A 23,554-nucleotide genomic window follows, 5' to 3' on the forward strand; every position below is an offset into this window, starting at 1 on the left:
CATGCTCTTTGCTAAAAGGGGTAATTGAGTGAAGGAAACGTGAAGGAACCACAGGTAAAGAAAATTAGGATAGTGCTCCAAAGTGATCTCAGCTCCATAGGATCCCTTCCAGGGTGGGTCCTGAAACTCTAGATCAGAACACGTAAATGTTTGTATTTGGCCAACCTGCTTTCAATTATTAGCATTCACAGACCGATTGTGCTGTATGATGCAGTTGAGTGATAGTGAGTGAAAGGCCAATTGGCCATGGAAAATCACCTGGTGAAGATCACAGTGAGTGCTCTCCCTGTCATGGAGCTTGCCGGTAAAGAATGCTGCACTGTTCTTTCAGAACCACATTGATAAATGTCCCCTGAAGAAACTAACATTCCCATCTCTACTGACTCATCTGAGGGGAACAATCAGTTCACAAACCGATGTGTGGGCTAACCCACATGGCCCATCCAACAAACATTGCAAAGTATATCTTTTTTCCCCATATGCTAACAAGTGATGGGGAAAAGGAAGCTGTTCTCCCCACTCCACCCACCTTTCAATATCGATTGACCTGCATTCATCTCATATTCTCGGAATCAGGAATATGCTAAATATTGTAATGGTAGTCAGGTAGAGAACAGGGACAGAAGACCTAGGACAAGGAAAGGAGTGGGGAGATATTTTATCATTCAATATATTATTATTTTGTCAGAGGCTATTATTAGACTCCTTACACTCAATGAAAAATAAACAAAATAAGCCTTTGAACCCATTTGAACAAGAACAAACATGCAGGTGGGTTATTTATTCACATATATCTGCCTGTCCCTTTCCACTAAGACTATTTTGGAACCTACTGGAGATGATTTCTGTATGTCATAAGCAAGTCATCAGGCAAAAATAGTGAGTCTGCACCAAGTTGTACCATTAACTAGGAATGATAAGAGTGTGTTTATACATAGCATTTAGTTTATGAAAATACAGATCTCCTGTTTGCGGCTCCCATTAACTTGTCCAACAAAACAAATCCATCGATTGGCTTTAGCTGTAGGTGGCTTGTTTACCAACTGCCTCTTTTCTCCTGACTTAAGAGACAGATGTAATTTAAAATGGGGATTAGAAATAACTGTCCTGAAATCCATGTAATTCTGGTTTTGCTGCTGGTAAAGGTTATTGTATAATTAGCTGATTCATAACAAACTGTAAGTATCATATCAGAAAATAGAACCCTTTGGAAACTAATGACAGATGATCTACAAATAGATAGCCTAGCAATGTAAACATTAGTGGGGGGAATTCATTAAGTCCCTGCTAAAAGCATTTGATTTAATTTTGCCTATCTTTTATCAGATTTTTTCATGTATAAGCCAAAATGACAAATGATAATTATCTTGAAGGCATGTGGCATGATAAATTGGAAGACACGTGATGTGTTTTCTCATTTTTCACAGTCTCAGATTTTTTTTTTTTTTTGGTCTGGTTTGTTGTGTTACAAAAAGCTCGTGATTTTTCACCCATAGTTCACCTCCTGGGAAATACCATAATTAAGGTCTCAAGAATGAAATAGGCTGGTACAGTCATCGAATGACAATGAGCCATCCATGGTGTTGGGACATCAATGTAATAACATAAAAACTATTGGTTTTGAAAATTTTCCTCTATATAATTGCTGTTTCCACTTCTATAAAACTGAGGTTAATTTAAGATAGATTTATTTCTAGTCAGTCCCACTAATGTTCCAGGACTTTTCATATTCTGTATCATTTGATATGTATTGTCATAAAGCTTTTATATTTTTCAAACACTTCAGCAGTTTTATGCATTGAGTTTGTTATGAAATGTCATTGTGTCACTTTATGGGATCCTATTTAAAGAAAGTCAGTAGCTAGGAAAAGAGATGAGAAACATTTATAATTTGACCCTAAACTCAAGGGCAATACAGGACTTAGTAAAAGAGAATTTATAAGTTTCTCAGGTGCTCTTCATAAAAACAAAGTCAAAACAAAGCAAAACAAAAAGAAAACCCAAGGTGAAACCACATCAAACAAAAAGTTTACTTGGTAATCACCTGGTAACCAGATATTGGGTTTTATGAATAAGAAATTCCAGACGAGGTGTCGTGTTCTGGAACAACCCTTCCTATATTTCACAATCATGTAAAGCCTAGCTCAAATGTCCCTTTCTCTACCTCCCAGGAAGAATTAGGGACTCCCACACTCATATACTGTAGCATTTTGTTCATACATATGCTTCCTCTCACATGGTCAAATGGTTAGTTTTTTTATCTGTTTGACTGCCAAGCAGCGGACTTTGCCCTATCCATCTTTGTTTTTTTTAGTGTCTAAGGCCTGGCAAATGGAAGGAGCTCAGATGACACTTTTGAAAAAGCAGGCTGTTTATATGACTTCAGCTCTTAGAATATTAAGAATTGCATCATCATTGCACGGGAAGAAAAAGGTCTGATTGGATCCTTCTCTCTCAACAACTGCCTTAATGGTTTAGTGGCAGGATGGCTGGGTGTACGTGGCAGAAAATGGAGCAGAAGTTTGACATTAGTTTAGTGTCAATAATGCATATTATTGAATTTATACAATATAGATGTTTGAGGCCTTTTTTAATTGGGCCTTTCCAGGATCAAAGAGACTTGCATTAAATTTATTATTTTGTTTATATGGAGATCCTTCTGTTTCTCCAATTGTTCTGGGTATTCTTTTTTGAAGCAGTTGTAGCTGATGTCTTCCCTAAGAGGAGAGGAGTTGAACTATATCTCAAGTTGGGCCATAGGACAGCTGTATAAGCAGTTGCTTTTGCAGTATCAAATCCGAGGAATATCAAAATACTCTTGTCCTGAAATACATCCTGAAACTCATCTCCTCCCAATAACATGCTCCTCTTTAAGGATAGGAATCGAAAGGTTTTGGATATTGTTCTGGTTTTTGGAGTTGCCTCTTCCAGCACTACTGGGCACTCAGCTCTGGTTTCTGGCTGTGGCCCCTTCCTTTGGTAAGTGGCATCCCTGTTCTGAAGACACTCAACTACCCTGAGAGTGTTCCTGTGAATCTGATTCTTATCTTTAACCATGTAGGAAAGATGACAGGCCTCTCAGTTTTGCAGAAATCAGGAGATTTGCCAGCACTGAACCAATTGCGTGTGATCACCATCACCTGTTGACTTCTGGTGGGGATGTGTGGTCTCTCCCTTCCCCCATCCCTCCCTGTGTTTCAGCCTTAGTTTGCCTCACTCTTTAAGTCACCTACTAGACCTTCATAGGCATGTGAGTTAGCCGTCCATGCATTCCACCTCTGACCATAAGCCTGTTCTTGAGGACCATCATGCTTTCCATATGATGGTGGCTGCCATTCATTAAATACCATCTATACCCAGAGTGCCCACACTGAAAGTGAGATAATCAACTGTTGTGCTCCTAGCCAAGATTAACAGGAAGAGTATATTCTTTTATTGCTTTTATTTTATTTATCAAGAGATTAAGACAAAGATGAGCCTACAGTTCACAACCGTATGTGAAGATGATGCAGTTGCCTTACTCTGTAGAGTGAAGCCAAAACCACAGGCAGAAATAAGCATAGTAGGCTATGAGAAGATGAAATGTAGCACTGTGTTTGGGATGGGCATCTGAGGAAGTTGTGTTCAGAGCACCCTGGATCTTCTTTTGGTGGCTTTAGGTCTCCCCATCCTGTTGCCCTATTTCTGAGCCAGGAGCTAAACTTGAACTGATGCCTAGCTGCTCCTCTTTCACCCCCTTCCCCAACCAAGAATGAAAATAAGAAGGATTAGTGGTGGTACATAGCCTGGTTTTTCTTTTTCTTTTCACAGCTCCATTTCAATCCTAAAAGGTACACTCTCTATCTGTGTGACACACAAATCACTTTGCTTTCTTTTAGAAATGGCCTATTATAAGAAAAAATTATAGGTCCATATTCTACCTTTTTAAAAGTTATAATAATTACTCTTGGTATTTAAAGAGAATAGTTACAGAACATAATTTTAAGTGAATATAATGGTTGAAAAGATGCTTTAGTGTGGAAAATAGACAAAATGATTTAACATTTTGAAAAATCACATTCTGACCTCATTCTAATACATGCCATCAGTAAACTAAATTTGAGATGCATTCCATTCGTGACTGACTTGCTTACAAAGGAAACAAGAGCCTTGAAAGAGATTCCGTTTGTTAGCTTATTTCTTTGCAGTTGAACTGGCAGAGTAAACATAGGGAGGAGACGGTTGAGGTGTGGTTAGATCAAGCCCTTTTCAGTGCCCTGTTCTCCTATGGAGCACTTATAAATTACATGAGGAAGGTAGTATTTAGACTGATCATTAGAGGAACGATCAGCATGTTGTTAGGAAAGTTTACTTCTAAGGAACCTTGTAATTTGGCCAAAGAAAAGGTTACTGGACTTCAGGCATCTCCGCGATGAGGAAGTGGTCTCTGTGGTCAGCAGCCTGGGCACAGTTTTGATGGGGTTGGTGAGTGTTGTCTGGTTTCCAGATAGTCTGGACAGAAGAGGACAAACGTAGGAGAAAAGAGGATGGAGACAGTATTTCTGTTTTGCTGGCTGTTCCTGCTAAGGGAAAATTGGTTATCTGTTGAGGATCCCACGTGTCATATTTGTGGGCGCTGATGGCAGGAAAGAAGAATGGATGGCATCAGGAGTGGGGAGCCTCAGGCTGGGAAAACGTGCCAGACAGTCTCAGCTGCATCTTTTGGCAAACCATGGTGTTGCCATAAAATTATTATTCCATAAAGCCTTGAGATTACTCAGCTGTGTCAATATATTTTTCATTGTTACTTTTGCAATTTGTAAAATTAAAAATTGCTTTTTTCTTGTTATAAAAGCCATTTTTTATTATTTGAATTATAAATATTAGAAAGTACAGGTAAGGAATGAGAAGATTAAAAACACTCCTAATCCTACTTATAAGAGTTAAGCACTACCCAACACTTTGAAACAATCTTCATTTAACAAAACACGTGGACATAATTTCTGTCAATAAATGCTCATGTAAGTTACATCTGAGAGAGAGAGACCATTAACGCTCCGGAAGAGGGAAGTTTGGAAGGAACTTACCCAGCCTTCTTCCTCTACCCCAGGGTGGAGTGGGCTTATTGAAAGGTGTAAGCTCGGGAAAATGGAACCGGAGACATGTGGTCCACAGTCTTCCCGATTCTCTCTATTCTGGGAAGAATAGGGCAGAAGGGAGGCTCTTATTTTTTGGTCCCCTCCAGCCCCATTACTTGGTCACAGTGCTGCTGTCGCTAATGTCTCAATATGAAATATGTTGCTGGGATTCTTTTGCTGCAACTTGGAATTTTTAGAGTAGGTAGTTAAGCAGAAATGAGCAGGGCAGGAGAAGCCCCCGCTTGGCCCCAGGAATGTCAGGCGACGATCAGGTGATGGCCAGGCCGTTGTTAAACTGTCTCTCTAAAACAGTAATTGGTTGCAGCTGGTGCCAGGGAAAGGCCGGCTCCCAATAGATAGAAAACAGCTGAAGCTGGTGATCAGCAGCTTCCCAATAAGATCTCAGGAGTTGGGCAAATGGGCTCAGGCATGCACGCTAAGAGGCAAAACGGCAGAGTTTAACTGGCATATGACCTTCCTTTAAGAACGCTTGACGGGTAAGGGAAAAGTGCCTCAAATGAGCATATACACAACTTCAGTAAACACACTGCACATGCAGCTCCTCCCAAGTGCTGGCAGGCCACTGCACATATGGACAGCCCACTCAAAGAGAAGAATCAGGGGAGAAGAAATGCAAACTTCAGAACCAGTCAATGTGTAGAACCCAAGTCAAGGGCTAGATGAGACACTTGGATCTCTCAGTCGCCCTCTTGGCCCTCTTCCAAGTGTACTTTACTTCCTTTTGTTTCTGCTCTATAACTTTTTAATAAATGTTCACTCCTGTTCAAAAACTTGTCTAGGTCTCTCCCTCTGCCTTATGCCCCTTGGCCGAATTCTTTCCTCCAAGGAGGCAAGGATCAAGTTGCTGCAGACCTGTATGGATTTGCCACTGCTACCAGAATGAGGGATCAGATGCAGTGAAGACATTCCCAACTATGAAACTGTAGGATAAAGGGCCAGGCCTGATAATACTTCTTCTTTTTTTTTTTCCCTGCAGAATTCAGAGAATATCCTCAACACTCTTAGGTTTAGACTCTAGTGTGAGGTAGAACCTCACACTAGATCAGGTAGAACCCTGATCCAGGCAAAAAGTTGGAATTGATGGCAATGACCTATGAAAAGTTACTTTGAAGCAATTTGAAAATGGAGGTCTTGCTTTTGTCTATCAGACCACAAAGCCCTTAGCACCAAAAACCCAGCCCACAGTTCAGGTGTCTGGTCTTTAACTTGGCCAAACAGGTGGATATTTGGGAACTTCCAGGCAGATGTTTGGGATAATTCAGTGGTTAATCATATAAGACCAAATGTTAGGGTGGTTATTAATTGTTTTTCCTCTCCCTTTGAGGTACTATTTACACCCAGTGGGATTTGAATCACTGTAAGATTTTTCTACTGCCTCCAGATGAGGTGGAGAAGGTGGGGTTTTAAGGACAGGGGGTTTTACCTCTGGGCATAGCTCTTTGCAATCCATACCCTTGCCCTACCTCAATAGCCACTACCTTTATCTGAGCCTTCATCTTCTTCCTGAATTACTTATTAGCCTTCTGTACTCCAGGCTCTCTACAAGCTAAGCTGCCCTTTGACTAACTTCCTGGTTAATGTAAAGATCAGAATGGATCCCTCTCTTGACAGTTTTACACTGAATCATTTTGCACTGCTTACAGAAGAATATCCAATCTCTTATGGTAACATTCAAGGGCTTCCAAAGCCTGTTCTCTACTCGTTGTTCCTGAATTAATTCATTTATTTTACATGTTTTTGAGTACCTATTATAAAGTGGTGAGCATGGCTTAGTTTTGTTTCTTACTGCTTCTCTAAGGTTCTTGTGAGTCAACTGTATGGACTTTCCTTCTGGGTTTCTGCACATCTGAGCCTCGGTATCAACCATGACTTCTGACTGGGATACTCTCTTCAAGGGACTTGGTTAAAATTCCTTATGGCTCAGTTTAAATACCACTTCCTCCATGAAGCTGGCTGTGATCCCTCTAGCCAGACTCATTTTCTTCTTCTGAGCTTCATTGGATGACAGTGTCTTCCTCTCTTGATTGACAGCCTACACTCTGCCTTGCATTATAGTCATTTCTGAATATGTATTATCTCTCTATTAACCAGTCAGCTGTTTGAGAGTGGAAAGTACCTCTCACTTACCTTTCTTTTCTTCCCTCCTAGAGGATAATAAAGCACAATGATTTAGAATTTGGGGCTATGTGGTCAGATAACTCTGAACCTGAACCTTAGCTCTACCAAATTATCAGCCACATAACCCGAGGCAAGTGACTCACCCTCCTCAGTTTCTTTATCTGTAAAATGGGACTAACAGTTGGACTCAGAAACTTGCTTGTGAGAATTAAATAAGATAATCTATATACAGTGCTTAATACTGTGTCTAGTACAAAAGTAAGTGTTTAGTAGACTTTGCAACAGGCATGGTTAAAATACATAGCACCAACTCATTCTTGGTATACGACTGGCCATCAATATATATTTGTTAAATAACTGGATTAGCAATTGGTGTCTTAAGTAGCTCAGTAATAAGTGTCTGTTTATGGAAAAAATGAATCTTTCTGTATTCATCTCTATTTATAAAATATTGTTTAGAAAGTGGGATTATCTGGAAAATCTTCAATTTCTACATTTTCACCTTCTTTAAATAGGCTGTCAAACTATATTCTTTCTCAAATGTTCCCCTTGCATTTGGATATTAATAGTAAAAGCAATGCTGAGTAGTGATTGTGAAATGTATATAAGCAGCCAACATCTCCACAGAATTTTTTAAAGATAACCTGATAGCAGTGTTTTGCCTGCATTTTCCACTGGAAAAGAACTCAGTCTCAGGAAGGACAAGGCTCTTCCAAAGCCCCAGAGAAATAACTGCTTAAGCAGAAATAGACACAGGCCTCCTGATGCAACCTAGTTTTATAATGAAGCTGAGCCCAAACCACCTTCTTCCAATTTGCTTCTTTTTTTTTTTTTCTTTTTGAGAAACAAGTTGGCCTTATAAAAAATATTCAACAATTTTTTACCACTGAGTGGGGAACATCTGGTTCTGTGTCCTGTGAACACAAGAGAAGGCTGATTATTACAATCAAAGTTTCTGGCATCAAGCTATTAGAGACGGCTTTGTGTTCGAACCTGAGTCTGGGACTCAGTGTCAGAGTGGGAACAGGCATAGGGAGGATCTAGAAGGGGTCGCAGAGCTGATCTCACTTGCTGCCAGCAAAAAGCAGTGTCATGTGGCCAAAGCCAGACTGCCAGAGCCCTGCCACATGTCAGCTGTGGATGCCTGGTTAGTAACTTTCCCTATCTGTGCCTCGGTTTCCTTTAATGTAAGAAAGGAATAAGAGTACTTGCCTCATAAGGGGGAAATGAGGATGAAACCACTAAGGTATATAAACTATTTAGAACTTAGGCTGTCCCCTGGGGATAACTTGATAAATATCAGCTATTAATATTAGTGGTAGAAGAGAAAAAAGAGTCAATGTAAAGGTATTTTTTAGGGCTCTTTTAATATGACATATTTGGAATAGCTTCTCAAAATATTGTGTTTATAGACTGAAACTGACACTATTCCCTACTGAAGGAAGGTAACAGTGTTACTGCTGGTGAATGGAGAATTACCGTTTGGGGATTATGTAAAGGTGAGGGGCCAAGGCACAGGGAGTGGAGGGATTGGTTGGAGTTGGCGCTTTAAGTGGGTAGAGGGCTGTGGGAGATATGTCCCCTCAGAACCTTCCTGGTGTAACAGTTTCTGGAATTCCACCTTTGGATCGCCTCCTCTTTGGGCCAATTACAGCATTTTCTTTGCAGTTCTCATTTAAAAGGAAGACATTTCGTGTTGGGGTCGGGGATAACATCAGGAGCTTAACAGATTAGCACTAGGCCTGAATTAATTTGCTCAAGGTTCTTGAAGGTTGAAGCCTCTGAGAGAGGCATTCAGTACTGAAATAATACAAAAAAGGGAAGTGCCAAAGTCAAACTTTACTTCTATTCCAATGTTGCCTTTTGTTTTCCCAGACTTGCAGAGCTGAGAAGGAGATGGCTAGTGCACCACAGGCCTCCTGGGCCCTGGACTTGGCCTTCCTTAGTGCTGACAGAGATTGCTTAGGGAGTGCTTCCTCAGCTCATACCTTGGCCAACGCCATACAGCTGAAAATGTGACGGCAGCTCCTGAGGCCCAGAGGCATCAGAGATTCTTGGAGGCAGAATAGATCTCTTGGTGGTTTGGGGGAATGCACAGCTCCGCTTTTACTGCTTGCCTGCTACCAGCATGTTACCTGTGACTACATTAGAATAGCTGCTTTATGGTACACAAAATGGTATTTTGGCCATCACAAAGGATTAGACACTGAGAATCTTCTTATTTATTTATTCTTACAGTAAACTTTAAAATTGCTAATGCAATGCATATTCTAAATTAAGAATAGAAAGAAAGGCTCTTAGGGTGAAATTCTGTATGTCAGACTCCATCAAGAATTGGGATCGCATGGAGAGATTTAGAAACATCTGGTAATGTGTTATTAATAAGCTAGCAGAAATGAATCAACAATTTCAACTGAGAAACATTAATTTGTGTAAGATGCTCAATAAAAAAGAATATAGAATATACATTTTTCATCATATATAGCAATTGTGCAATCTAAACATTATTAAGCATACCAACCAACCAGTGAATTTATAAATTGTTGAAGACCAGGTTAAATTTGCAAATGAAGAGAAAAATCTATTTTTTTAAAAACATTATGTTTACTATATCTTACAAATAAATTACACTGTTAACGGTAGTATGCACAGAAGTAGATAACAGAAATAAGTCACATATAAGTCCGTTTGAAGTGAAACAATTGTTCTTTTCCACTAACAAAAAGAAAGTGGATGTATAGTTAAAAATGTAGCTCAGAGATCGGTTCAGGCTAACACAACAAAACCTGAGTTTTGAATTTTTTAAATTAGGTGCTTTATAAGGAATATGTGTTGTGATGGTTAACACTGAGTGTCAACTTGATTGGACTGAAGGATACAAAGTATTGATCTTGGGTGTGTCTGTGAGGGTGTTGCCAAAGGAGATGAACATGTGAGTCAGTGGGCTGGGGAAGGCAGACCCACCCTTAATCCGATGGGCACAATTTAATTGGCCGCCAGTGAATATAAAGCAGGCAGAAAGAACGTGAAAAAGAGACACTGGCCCAGCCTTCCGGCCTACATCTGTCTCCCATGCTGGATGCTTCCTGCCCTGGAACATCAGACTCCAAGTTCTTCAGTTTTGGGACTTGGACTGGCTCCCCTTGCTCCTCAGCCTGCAGACGGCCTATTGTGGGACCTTGTGATCATGCAAGTGAATACTTAATAAATTCCCATACATATATTCCCATACATATATATCTCCTATTCGTTCTGTCCCTCTAGAGAACCCTAACTAATACATGTGTGCCATTTGCTTTACATTCTAAAGTAGTGTTGAGCAGGAGGAGAAGAAAGACATGTACGTACATGTTGTTAAGAAATACAGTGAGTTTCTCTTAGTTGACTGTTTATTCCGCAACATTTTTTTTTCTTTTTTTTTTTTGAGGAGTCTCGCTCTGTCTCCCAGGCTGGAGTGCAGTGGCGCCATCTGGGCTCACCGCAAGCTCTGCCTCCTGGGTTCACGCCATTCTCCTGCCTCAGCCTCCCGAGTAGCTGGGACTACAGGCGCCCACCACCACACCCGGCTAATTTTTTGTATTTTTAGTAGAGATGGAGTTTCACTGTGCTAGACAGGATGGTCTTGATCTCCTGACCTCGAGATCCGCCCGCCTTCGTCTCCCAAAGTGCTGGGATTACAGCCGTGAGCCACCTCGCCTGGCCTTATTCCACAACATTTTAACTGTGTCCTGGAGCACGTGGCTTCTGAGTGTCAGTTGTGCTCATCTCTCCCCAGCTCTGCATTCAGTGATGCTACATTGGGAGCTTAAAATTGGCCATGGTGGGCTGGGTGTGGTGGCTCATGTCTGTAATTCCAGCACTTTGGGTGGCGGAGGCTGGAGGATCGCCCGAAGCCCCGTATTTCAACACCAGCCTGGGCAACATAGGGAGACCTCGTCTCTACAAAAAGTCAAAGAATTAGCTAGGCATGGTGGCCTGCACCTGTAGTTCCAACTACTTGGGAGGCTAAGACAGGAGGATCCCTTGAGTCTAGGAGGTTGAGGCTGCAGTGAGCCACTGTCACACCACTGCACTCCGGCCTGGGTGACAGAGCAAGACCCTGTCTTGGGGGAAAAAAAAAGAAAAGAAAAAAAAAAAAAGAAGCTATGGCAAGCAAAAGTATCTACACCAAGGAAAATGGCACAACCAATGCATTAGGCCTTTTTTTTTTTTTTCCTGGAGAGCCAGTTGTGAAATATTAAAAAATGAATTCTGTGTGCCCATGAGCAAGTTGCTGAGCCTCTTTGTCCCTCAGTTTCCTCATCTCTAAAATGGTACGAGGGAATAATTTTTCAACCCCATATGGTTTTGATGAGGTTTGAATGAGATAATTTAGATAATTTCTTAAACACTGCGTAGCCCATGGCTCCTAAAAAATAAGAGTTAATGTTGTCGTATTTGGGGACAACAATATTGGATGTATTCTAGTGGATAAATTCAATGTATTCTAGTGGATAAATCAATCTGGTAAGTTCTTTTGGTGTATACTAGTGAGGATGAATACTGTTAACATTTACTGACTATTCACTATGTGCCAGGAATAATTCTAAGCATATTCCGCATATATGTCATTAAATCCTCACCCCAACCCAATGAGGGAGGTACTCATTTTATCCCCATTTAAAAAATGATGAACCTGAGGTTTAGTAAACAATGTATCCAAAGACATAAACTGTAAGTTGTAAATCTGTGATTTAAATCCAGGCAATTCACCTCAGTATCCTACTCTTAGGCCTATACTATTGTGCTTCCAATAGACTTCATGAGATGTTAGAAAGAATAAGACCTTAGATCAACCTGGTCCAGTGTCTTGTTTTTATGATGAGGACGAATGAGACTCAGAGAGAGAATGACTTGCCCAAGGTCACAAACAAGCTTTTGTATTTTCTGATTGCAGCTCAGCCTTTTGTTTAACAAGGAGACAACAGGACAGTGCTTACACTCAGAGATAAATGGGAAGCATGTACAAGGGAATTTGTAAAACAAGAAATACGTTTAAAACAAAAATTTTATATTTTAGGATCTGTGTCATAAGTTTGATTTCCCTCCTTTTCACTAGACCATGAGGCTTTTCATGGCAATGGGATGGAGTTTTCACTGCAGCAAGAGGCTGGGCTTCATGTAAACTTTTAATTCCCAATCAGTGCAATATTCAACCCTTACTTAGGAAATGCATTTCTGGTTTTTTTTTTTTTTTTTTTTTTTTTTGAGACGGAGACTCGCTGTCGCCCAGGCTGGAATGCAGTGGCGCGATCTCGGCTCACTGCAGGCTCCGCCCCCCGGGGTTCACGCCATTCTCCTGCCTCAGCCTCCCGAGTAGCTGGGACTACAGGGGCCCGCCACCTCGCCCAGCTAATTTTTTTTGTATTTTTAGTAGAGACGGGGTTTCACCGTGTTAGCCAGGATGGTGTCGATCTCCTGACCTCGTGATCCACCCGCCTCGGCCTGAAATGCATTTCTTTTCAGCCCTTCCGCTTGAACCTGGAAAATTTCCCGGTGTCCAAGCCATCCGACCCTTGCCAGCTCTCATCTCTTTCCAATCTGGAGCTATTTGTTTATGTTGGGCCAGAAGGACATGTGCATATGTGTGTGTGTGTGTATGGGCTTGTATACAGACACGTATGAGCATCTACAGTTAACCACTCAAAGAAATGTCACGTTTCTGTGTTCCCACAATTGGAAGGGTGCCCTGATCTCAGGACCAAGAAAGCAGAGATTATGACTTGATGACAAAATTTTGTTCACAGTCTAACCCAGAGATTGATCTTAATCCTCACTGGGTAATTGTCCTGGGCCAGGCAATCTTATCTGGAGAAGGCCTACTCTTCAATGCCGTTAAAAAGATAAAGTGATGCAGAAGGCTCCCAAAACAAAAACGTATTCACTGTTCCTCGTGTACAATCTGCTACCTTGACAGAACAAAATCTTTGACATAACTTGCTCAGGAAAATGATTATAGTTTATGAATATTTTCTACTTCTATAGGTAGGAAAAACATTATATGGTGATTGAAAATACCCCATGACAGCTGTGTAAAGTTTGGAGTGAGTTAGCTGAGGAGTTTCTAGATAGAAGGAAGATAATGTAGGATCCTGAGAGTAGTGGAAGTTCTTAGAGGAAGGATGTTCTGGAGTCAGAGGATAGGACTGAAATGAACAGTCCTGGGTTTGGGAGAGCATTGAGATTGTCTTAGTTTCTAGAAGCAGAGCCTGAGACAGGAGTCTGGTATATATGATTCATTAAGGAGGTGCCCACAGGAGAAGGGGAGTGGGGGAAGTACGAGGTCAGGGGAAGAAGGGTAAGAAGGATGCGTTTTCGGCTGGAGCCTAGCGTTATCTTGGACTTCTAGGGAGCTTTGGATAGCAAATTGCACCACTGAGTTGGTGGCCCTTTAATGCAAGGGGTCAGCTTTGTGTCTGAGGTAGTCAGTCATTGGCCACTGGCCTAACTTCCAAGGTGAGGCAGGCCCATTAGGCAGGATGCAATTCTTCTGCAATGGACACAGCTGTGTGCCTTTTGCAGACCACAGCCACAGAAGCTGGGAGCTGGGCATGTTGACCTGGTGAGAGAAATATGAACAGGTACCAGAGCATCCGCTATGCTCATGGAATAACCCAGGCATGTAGTGTTGACAGTTTGTGTCCTATCCAAATTATGCTGAGGAAAAGGGTTATTGGGGTGGCATTGAAATTCTTAGCAGTAGAACAAACACAGGTTTTAGAGCAGACTGTGACAGCTGGAAACAACCAGCCCAATAGAATACAAATTCCCTGGCTGCTGGCAGTGAGGGGCCGAGGTACCTGCGGGACTCAGAACTCAGGGGGACTTGCCCCTTCTCTCCTGTTCTTGAAATGCTGGCTGGAAAAGGGATCGTTATTGTTTGGGGATTTGGGAATTCTCTAATGTTTTGGGGTACGGGAAATTGAGGATGAAACAGGTCATCTAGAGGTTCAGCTTTTCCGTGGCCTGTGATGGTGGTGGTGCTGGGAGAGTCAAGTGAAGGTGGGAGGAAGGAAGATGGAGCTCAGCATGTGGACTTGGCCAGCCTCATCTTTGTCCTCCTAACCAGAGGCCTAAATTGCTGTTCACCCTGAGTCCAACCGCTGGCCACTTACAACTTCATGGCCTGGGGCAAGTTGCTTAACCTTTCTTTGCCTCTCTTCATCAACAAAAGAAGGCTTATAGTACTGAATTTATGGTTACTGTGAAGACTCTATAAAATATTTAAAATTTTTTTGCATGTAGTCAGTGCCAATACATTGCATTATTATGATATATTATTATTATTATTAGATACTAATGGATTTTCTTAGCAGTGAAAAACTTTAAATCTCTCTTCCACTCTTTCCTTCTCTTTTTCTATAAATCACATGCTTTGAGTACATTCAGATTATAGTTTAATATATAAACATAAGGGAAATTTTAAAAAGGGCAGAGAACTCAGAAAGTCATGAAAGAACAGCTATTCAACATATATTTTTCCACATGTGTTATTACCATTCAGTATGGTGGTTTTCTTTTACTCTGCACAATTGCATTTGTGAAACTAATTTGGGAGTAGTTAGAGGCCAGGAGATGAAACAGAGTTGAAGTAAAATCTCATTAGTTACCATGTAGGGGGCTGGCAAAATTTGACTTGAATTAGCCAGGTTAAAATGAGCTCGTATTTTAATAAACTAACAATAAGACTGTCTAGGCAGTTGAGGAGTGGGAATTGTTTTGAATTACATACTACTCGGGGAAAAAGATCTGTGATCAGAATAACAAGGTTTTACTGTACACTGCGTATTGTATGAATTCTGCTGTCTCTTTGTGTCTTGAGTCTTTTATGATTGTCATGCCATTCTGGGAGCCACTCACTCAGTCTTTTGTGTCATTCTATTGTCAGCCATAATGAAATAATTGGGATGACAATTATTTGCTTGTTTAGTTTCAAAAGTTTTCTGTGTTCAATATCTTCTATTGTTTGCCTCATGGTACCATGGTGTGATATATCATCCCTGCCCAGATTCCAAGAATAAAAAACATGCATTTTTTTTTTTCCGGGAGAAGTGTCCCCTTAAGCACAATATTTAATGGCCATATATTAAAAGTGCTATAGTGAGCATATATGTAATAAAATAATTGCAGCCATCCATAACTCAAATAACTGTAACATACCAAGATGGTAGATGAGGTCACAGTCTACCATGGGAGTTCAGCAGTCTAATTTTATAAACCCAAATCAAAATAGATAGATTGACAGTGAGAGAGAGAATGTTTGAGACTGGACTTGTTAGAAAATACAGGAACTAGTCAGCTTGAAATATAACAGTATAAATTATACCTTGCCCACTTTAGTGATTCAAATGGCATGTATTTTTATTGTGAAGACTGAGTAACTTTGGTTCCCTTTTCCTCCCGAACCATGCTCAAAGATTTTCGGAATTAACTAAGGGTTCAGTAATGAAGCTCTGGATCAGCACAGGGGCAGTTGTCACCATTACTCTACTTTATAATCTTGTGGGGAGGGGGCTTAACCAGGACTATCATCTCAGCCTGGGATGACATGCTTTGAAAGTGCTCCAGTGTCACTTTGAGGAGGGTGGCCACCTGCAACCCAGACTAAGCAGTGTAGTTGCATTACTAAGAGGTGTGTTTGGAAGTCAGACAAACTTGCCTTCAAATACAGACACTTGCTTGTTACTTAACTTTTCTGAGTCTCCTCATTTGTAAAAAAAAAAAAAAAAAGAAAACACAACAAACACCACCAAAAAACCAAAGAAAAAAAAGTAGGAGAGTGAGAATAATAGTTCTTGCCTTAAAGAGTTACTGTGAGAATCAAATGGGACAATGCAGGTAAAGACATTTAGCCTAGAGCCTTGTACCTAATACGCACATTTTAAATAGTAGCTTTGTATTATTTTGTGATTCTTCCCGCCCCTGCTGCATTCCCCAATGCCTCATCTACCAGCAATTTGTGTGCACACTCAGGGTCAGCAATTCTTGGCTCGGGATTGCAAAGAAGGGAAGTACAGCCCTTTTCTGCTGGCTTTGCCTGGGTTGACCTCCCAGCTTTGCTCCTTGGCCTGATTCAGGGTTGGCAGGCGTAGATGGAAAAGAGCCATTGGTTGTTAGAATCGTCCAGCAGGAGATGAAGGGAGATCTCACCCTGCATTTTGTATCTAAAACAATTGCTTAAATTTGTCATCTTAGGGACACATGTACATAGGTAAACACATGCAAATACTGTACACATCCATGTGTACAGCTCAGATATTGTCTATAGGAGAACAAAACGTCTTGATGAAAATGAGTAATTCAGCTAATCACCCAGATGTTTTAGCTATATGTTGCCACACAGCTGGGTGATCTGAAACAGCTATCTGTTTGGTGACTTGCAGATAAAACATAGATAATAGAATCTCCCTCTTTTCCTCCAGTTTTTTGGCATCACTTAGATATAATCTAAATGATATGGCAACATATGGGAAAATCTCTCACATTCAAAAGCATGCAAGCAGCTAGCTAACGCTTTCTACTAAAAACTTTGCTTATAGGTATTTTGATGAATCTAGAATTCTCACAAAGCACATCATTTGAAAGAAATACGGCAGCAAAACAAACTGCTGCATTCAAAGCAGGGGTATTGAAAAGTGTCAGGCAAACATTTTTAACCTTGTGTTTGTGCTCGGTCTGGTCAAAATAGAATAGATTTCCTTTTATGGAAGTGGTTTAAAAAGGGGTAAGAGACAAGATTTAGTGTTTGCAGGAAATCCTTTAGTTGTTTAAAAAGCTTCGAGGGTTCCATCTTTGGCATCCAGGTATTATTCTCATTAAGTTAGCATTTTAGGTTTCTGAAGTGTTTGGTTCAAGTGAACCAGATTAATGTTATGCTTTGAAATTGATTACTATGGAAAGTCTTTGTACATTTGACTGTAAAGCAGAAATCAACTTGGACAGGAAGCAAAGCGGATGAACAGGAAGCTAAAGTCAATACCACAGTGACACGTGAGGGGTGGAAGGTGGTTAGTTTATTTTTTAAAGAGTTTTCAGACCATCAGTACATACGTTTCAGTTTCTAGATCCAAATCTCTAAGTGCTTTTCTCCAACTGGTGGGATGATTGAAATTAGAGAGTAAGACGAGAATTCACTGTGCTGGATTTTTCATTCCAGGTGCAGAGCTTTAAAGGATTATGGAGTCTGAAGACCAAATGGGATGATGGAGAACAGCTATTCAGTGGTACAAATGTAAATGCTCCCAGGCCCGGGCAGGTAATTTAAGTGAGTGAAGCAGGGCAAAGTGTAATTGTGTAAGTAGACATTTGCTGACTCCACATACCACTAGGGAACTATACTTTCCCCTGGCAGAAAGACAATCAGCTCCAGCCTATTATTGCATACAGTAAGGCTAACCAAAGTGAGGGGCTACTCTAACTTTTCAGGAAAATCCAGCAGTCTTGATTTTTATGTAGTTTCCAAAATGTTTTTGTTATGGTTCATTTGGAGAGCAGCCTTCTGATCTCCAGTTTGCTACTTTTAATCTAGTCTAATCACACATCTTGCAGTTGTAGAAACCAGGCCCAGAGAAGCTGAGCACCTTGCTTAAAGTCCTGCAGCAAAGGATAACACTGGGGCTCAAACCCAGTTCTCCTCCATCTTCTTCTCTGGCATTACCCTTCCACTGAGAGCACAGCATCCCACCCACAGTGGGCTTCAGCAGGCTTTGTTAGAGGAAACCCATGGATTTTTGAAGGTTTTAATAAGTTAATGAAACTCTTTAATTAAATTAAATAATTTAATTAAGATGCTCCCCTTTTTCCCTAAGATAATTATTTACTCAACCAATGTTTGTCATTGGTGCCTCTTTTAAAATGTTGTGTAACATTTTCATTGTCTTTCATTCAGTTCAAGTTACTTTTCTTCATCTCTATATTTAATATTTCCTCTTTGTTGATCAATGCTTCCAAATTCTCTTTACTTCACATATATCATTTGTCTAATTTCTGTATTTGACTTTTTAAACTCAGTCGCTCAGGGTCTGAAAGTGTCTTTAACTGGATCTATCTGTATTATATATTGCTATGCATTCATTGGAGGGAATAAAATACGAATTTGTAAATGTGAACATTATACTACATGGGGCCAATGGAGAGAGTCCATTTTACATGAAGAATGCCACTACTTTATCCCTAGAGAGTATGAGGAAGAGTTTCACCCATCTTTAGCCTCAGATCTTAGATTCAGTGCTTGTAAGAGAAGCAGCACTTATTCAAAGAAGCAGGTATATATACTCTGGTTGTGAATTCTTTCTGTGATTTCAAACAATATTTGGAAAAACTCATTTCCGAAGTCCTAAGGTGCAGGGAGACGAAAACTACTCTTGCGAGGATACAGTGGTAACACCCATGAGGGTTCCATTTGCATCGACTCTTAGCCATAGCTGCACCATAGCACCAAATTAGGTAGGGACTGTGCTGCTCGTACCTTTGGGCTCAATGGAAAACTGTCCTATGATTCTGTTACTAATCATCTCCTACATTTGAGTGGCACTTTAATTCCCAAGACATTTCACATATTACGTTTGCCATTTTACAATGAGGAAACTGAGGCTCAGAAAGGGCAAATGACTTGCTCCTTGCCTCACAGCTGTGTTGAGGAAGAGGTGGACTAGAACTTCATGAATCCTTCTCTTCTCTTCTCTTCTTTCTCTTCTCTCTCTTCTTTCTTTCTTTCTTTCTTTCTTTCCTTCTCTTTCTTTCTTTCTTTCATTTTTTTGAGACAGAGTTTCGCTCTTCTCACCCAGTTTGGAGTGCAATGGTGCCATCTCGGCTCACTGCAACCTCCACCTTCTGGGTTCAAGCGATTCTCCTGCCTCAGCCTCCTGAGTAGCTGGGACCAGAGATGCACACCACCACACCCAGCTAATTTAGGTATTTTTAGTAGAGACGGGGTTTCACTATGTTGGCCAGGCTGGTGGTCTCAAACCCCTGAACTCAGGTGATCCACCTGCCTTGGGCTCCCAATGTGCTGGGATTACAGGCATGAGCCACCATGCCTGGCCGATCCCCCTGCTCTTTCTACTGAGTACTATCTTAGCTTTATGGCTGTTCCAGCTAGCCCCCATATCATAGTCATGTTCGCTATTAGATGACCTGCTGGGATAATTTTGCACATTCTCCTGCCCAGCAACACCCTGGTTGGTTGCTGCAATGAAGACAATGGCTATGCATAGAAGAATTTTAAAATACCAATAGAGGATCTCTAACTCTCTGGCACTCTACTATTTGTACATGAGGGGGCTGTTATTGTAGAAAAGGAAGAAACATTTTCCTGGTTGGGATTTTCATACTGGCAAATTGGCTATTCTGATTTAAATTCATATTGTTACTAATTGGTGTTAGAACTTTTGTTCTGGACTGTGCTTATGCTAAGTAGAGATTTTTCCCTCCTTGTTTGATTATGGATTAGTCCACACATTTTTACCTTATGAAAGAAAGAAACAGCTTGTGCCGCCTCGGGAGGAAATATGTCATCTAATAATTAGGCTCTGAGGCACTGGCATCATTGAATACTGACCTGTGGGCAGGCTGTGGACAGAATCATGGAAAAAGCTGCATTATCCAGGGCTTTTTCCTCAGATAGATTTAAAAAACAAATGTCTTTAGAGCAAAGCACTGAAGGGCGAGAAGCAGCAAACAGGCAGATTATTAAAGCATTTGTCATGAAGTTACAGGTGGGCTCAGGAAGGGTCCCAGTCCTGCAGGCCGGGCTGCCTTGCTGAAAATATCTTGTAAATTATGAGTTGTTCCCCAAAGAAATCACTAGGCAGGAAAGGGCAAAGTTACTCCCTAGCAACTCTGGTTGCAATAGTTTCTGAACTATAGTTTCAGAAATCTGTCAAGGCAAGGGTCAGTTACACATGGGAGGCTGAATTTTTGTATTGGAAGACTAGGTGTTTAGGATTACAGCAGTGATCATTCCTGGAGCATGTGTATTTACACTTCTGTTTGAAAGAATGAGAAATACACACTTAAAATGTCGGTGCTTTTTGTCATCTAAAAAAAATGATGAAGTATGTCCTCTTGCATTTACAGATTCACTGTTTATCTTTAGTCTCATTAACTTATGCTGTAGTTCAATCATTTTGTTTCTATTCATTTCATATAGAAATGCACTGAAATTTTGCTTCAATCTTTGTATAGTATTTGGCCAAACTCTCTATTTGGCTTTAGTTTTGGCCATAGCCTTTAAAGGCTGAGTAAACAAATGTCCCACTTCTGCGTTGTTGATGGTATCTCTGAACCTGAGCTGATCAATGACAGCCTGATCGTATTATTTATCATCATGCATAATTGGCATAAAAAATTAGTAAGAGGAACAAAGCATGCCCATCTGAATAATTACATTAAAATACAGGTAAAAACATTCTATATGTAATGTGCTTTATATATTGAAATTCTCTGTCCATTTAAAATTTAAAATACATAAAACAGTATGTTTATTATTGCAAGAGTACAATATTGCAATTATGAATGGGGATTATGAATGTAGTTAATTTTATAAACAAAACAATTAAGAAACTTCAAGTAAATAAGACTACAGGTTGACAGTTAATATTGATATTAATAGAGAGTACCTTAGCTACATAGCTTTCAGGATGATTATATCTTTTTTAAGCCAGCAAATGCTCATACACAAATTACTTATGCAGAAGAACATTACAATGGAGATTGCATTATATCATAATTACCATCTTTGTAAAACTGTTGCATTTGAAAAATTAAGCAAAATAAAAGTTTAAGAATAATATTTGCTTATTATTTAACTTAATTGTGAATTTTCCATTATATTTAGAAAATTCTTCACAGAGATATTGTTATTGCTATCATTATTATTTACTATGATGCCAAACTTTAAAAATATGACTGGTAAGCTGAATGTGGTGGCTCATACCTCTAAGCACAGCACTTTGGAAGACAGGCAGATCACCTGAGGCCAGGAGTTTGAAACCAGCCTGGTCAACATGGTGAAACCCCGACTCTACTAAAAATACAAAAATTAGCCTGGTGTGGGGGTGCAAGCCTATAGTCCCAGCTACTCAGGAGGCTGAGGCAATAGAATCACTTGAACCCAGGAGGCAGAGGTTGGCGTGAACCAAGATCAGGCCACTGCACTTCAGCCTGGGCAACAGAGCAAGACTCTGTCTCAAAAAAAAATAATAATAATAGTAAAAGACTGATAGCACTTTTTAAAAGTCAGGTTTAATGACGAATAGTTTATATATGGTGAAAGTCACCCTCTGTAGGCCTACAATTTTTAGCTTTGACAAAGGTAAACAATTGATTTCATAATTGATCACAATCAAAGTATAGGATTTTCCTGTATTAGTTTGCTAGGGCTGCCATAACAAAGTACCCCAAACGGTGTGGCTTAGACTATAGAAATTTATTTTCTCACAGTTCTGGAGGCTGGAGCGTCCAAGACTAAGTTGCAGGCAGGCTCGGTTTCTCCTGCGGCCTCCCTTCTTGGCTGTGTCTTCACTTAGTCTTTCCTCTGTGTGTGCACATATATGGTGTCTCTCTGTCCAGGTTTCCTCCTCTCATAAGGATACCAGTCAGATTGTGTTAGGCCCACCTACAGACCTCATTTTAACTCAATTATCTCTTTAAAGACCCTATCTCCAAATACAGTCCCATTCTGAACTACTGGGGGTTAGGGCTTCAACACATGAATTGAAGTGGGGTTGCAGGGGCGGACAAAATTGAGCCTGTAACAATTTCTATCACCCCCGTTAAGTCCTCTCATGCCCCTTTGCAGTCCATCCCCTTCTCCATTGTCAGCCTCTGGCAACACTGGCCTATTTCTTGTGCCTATAGTTTTGCTTTTTCTAGACTGTCATGTAAATGAAATCTTACAGCCCTCTCCTGAGGGATGCCTGCTTGCTGCATGGAGGTGGTAGCACCATCCTGGTGCAGGCACCACCCTGGTGTAGGACCACTTACATGGAAGTGGCAAGTCTAAACTCCAAAGTTGTCAGTGCCCTCAGAGTCAGTGTGGTTGCGAGCTGGACACCTACAAACTCTCACCAGGAGCAGCTGTACTAACCAAGCCAAATCCCTGTTACCCTGGGCAAAGCATCCCTGCAAGGGAGCAAAAGCAACAACAATCCATTTGCTGGGTGAGATGGATTCACTGGTACTGATCCAGGCAGGGAAAGCCAAATGGCCGCCCCTTCTACCCTGGGCACCCGACTCCCCAGTGCCTGGAGGCCTGGGTCAGCCCCTTTGGCTGCCCTTTTCTAGACCATGGATGTCGTCCCCCTCATGCTAGGCCTTTCTTCAGATGGTTTACAAGACAATTGATGAAGTCACCACTTTAATAACATTCATGGCCATTGCCATTTGTATACTACTCATAATGTGACAGGCATTAGATTAAATGTTTTAGGTAAGTTGTAGAGAATCCCCATAATAACATAGTTAATTATTCTCTTTATTCAGCTGGGCCTTATTAAAAATGAGGTGTAAGTGTTTCTACAATTTGGGGATACATAAGTGGATGTTTAAAGGGCTTAAGGTATTTGCCAAGCTCCTACATCCTTCTTAAATTTAAACTTATTTTCTGGTACCAACACTCTAGTGTGGTGATTAGACTTCCTAAATTTTCTCCTGTTTGCTTGGTCTTTTTCTGAGGCGGAGTTGTTCTTTCTCGTTGCCTAGGCTGGAGTGCAGTGGCACCATCTTTGCTCACTGCAACCTTTACCTCCTGGGTTCAAGCAATCCTCCCACCGCAGCCTCCATAGTAGCTGGGACTACAGGCATCTGCCACCACGACTGGATAATTTTTTTGTATTTTTATTAGAGATGGGGTTTCACCATATTGGCCAGACTGGTCTCGAATTCCTGACCTCAGGTGACCTGCCCGCCTCGGCCTCCCAAAATGTTGGGATTACAGGCATAAGCCACTGGACCCAGCCTTGTTTGTTTAATGGGACAACAGGAAAATCCTCATCATGAGCTCTTGCCACCCCTACCCTGAACAGAGATCCAGTTGCCCTGTGACTACAGCAAGGAAGAGGTTAGAAGATGAGATGATAATGACAAATAATAACCATAAAATCATTTCCCTTCTCTTTTCGAGAACACATTACAACTAGCAAAATATTTTTAAATTCGTGGCCTCATTTGATCCTGTCAGCATAGCTATTTTTGCTCTTTCCTGTCTAAAGGAAACCCTTTAGTATGGGTTCATAGAAACACAGTCCTGTAGAATTGGA

The 23,554-nt window shown here is 40.8% G+C and overlaps 1 long non-coding RNA gene across 1 annotated transcript in view; it reads left to right on the plus strand.

Annotated features, from left to right (window-relative positions):
- LOC129143556 (uncharacterized) overlaps window positions 1-23,554 on the plus strand; it is a 187,491-nt gene that overhangs the window by 79,958 nt on the left and 83,979 nt on the right. The window contains exon 2 of the long non-coding RNA XR_008547177.1: window positions 17,452-17,550. This is a non-coding gene — a long non-coding RNA (uncharacterized LOC129143556). The remainder of the gene's footprint in view (window positions 1-17,451; window positions 17,551-23,554) is intronic.

Source organism: Pan troglodytes, chromosome 2 (assembly GCF_028858775.2).
Source record: "Pan troglodytes isolate AG18354 chromosome 2, NHGRI_mPanTro3-v2.0_pri, whole genome shotgun sequence".
Lineage (NCBI taxonomy): Eukaryota > Metazoa > Chordata > Mammalia > Primates > Hominidae > Pan > Pan troglodytes.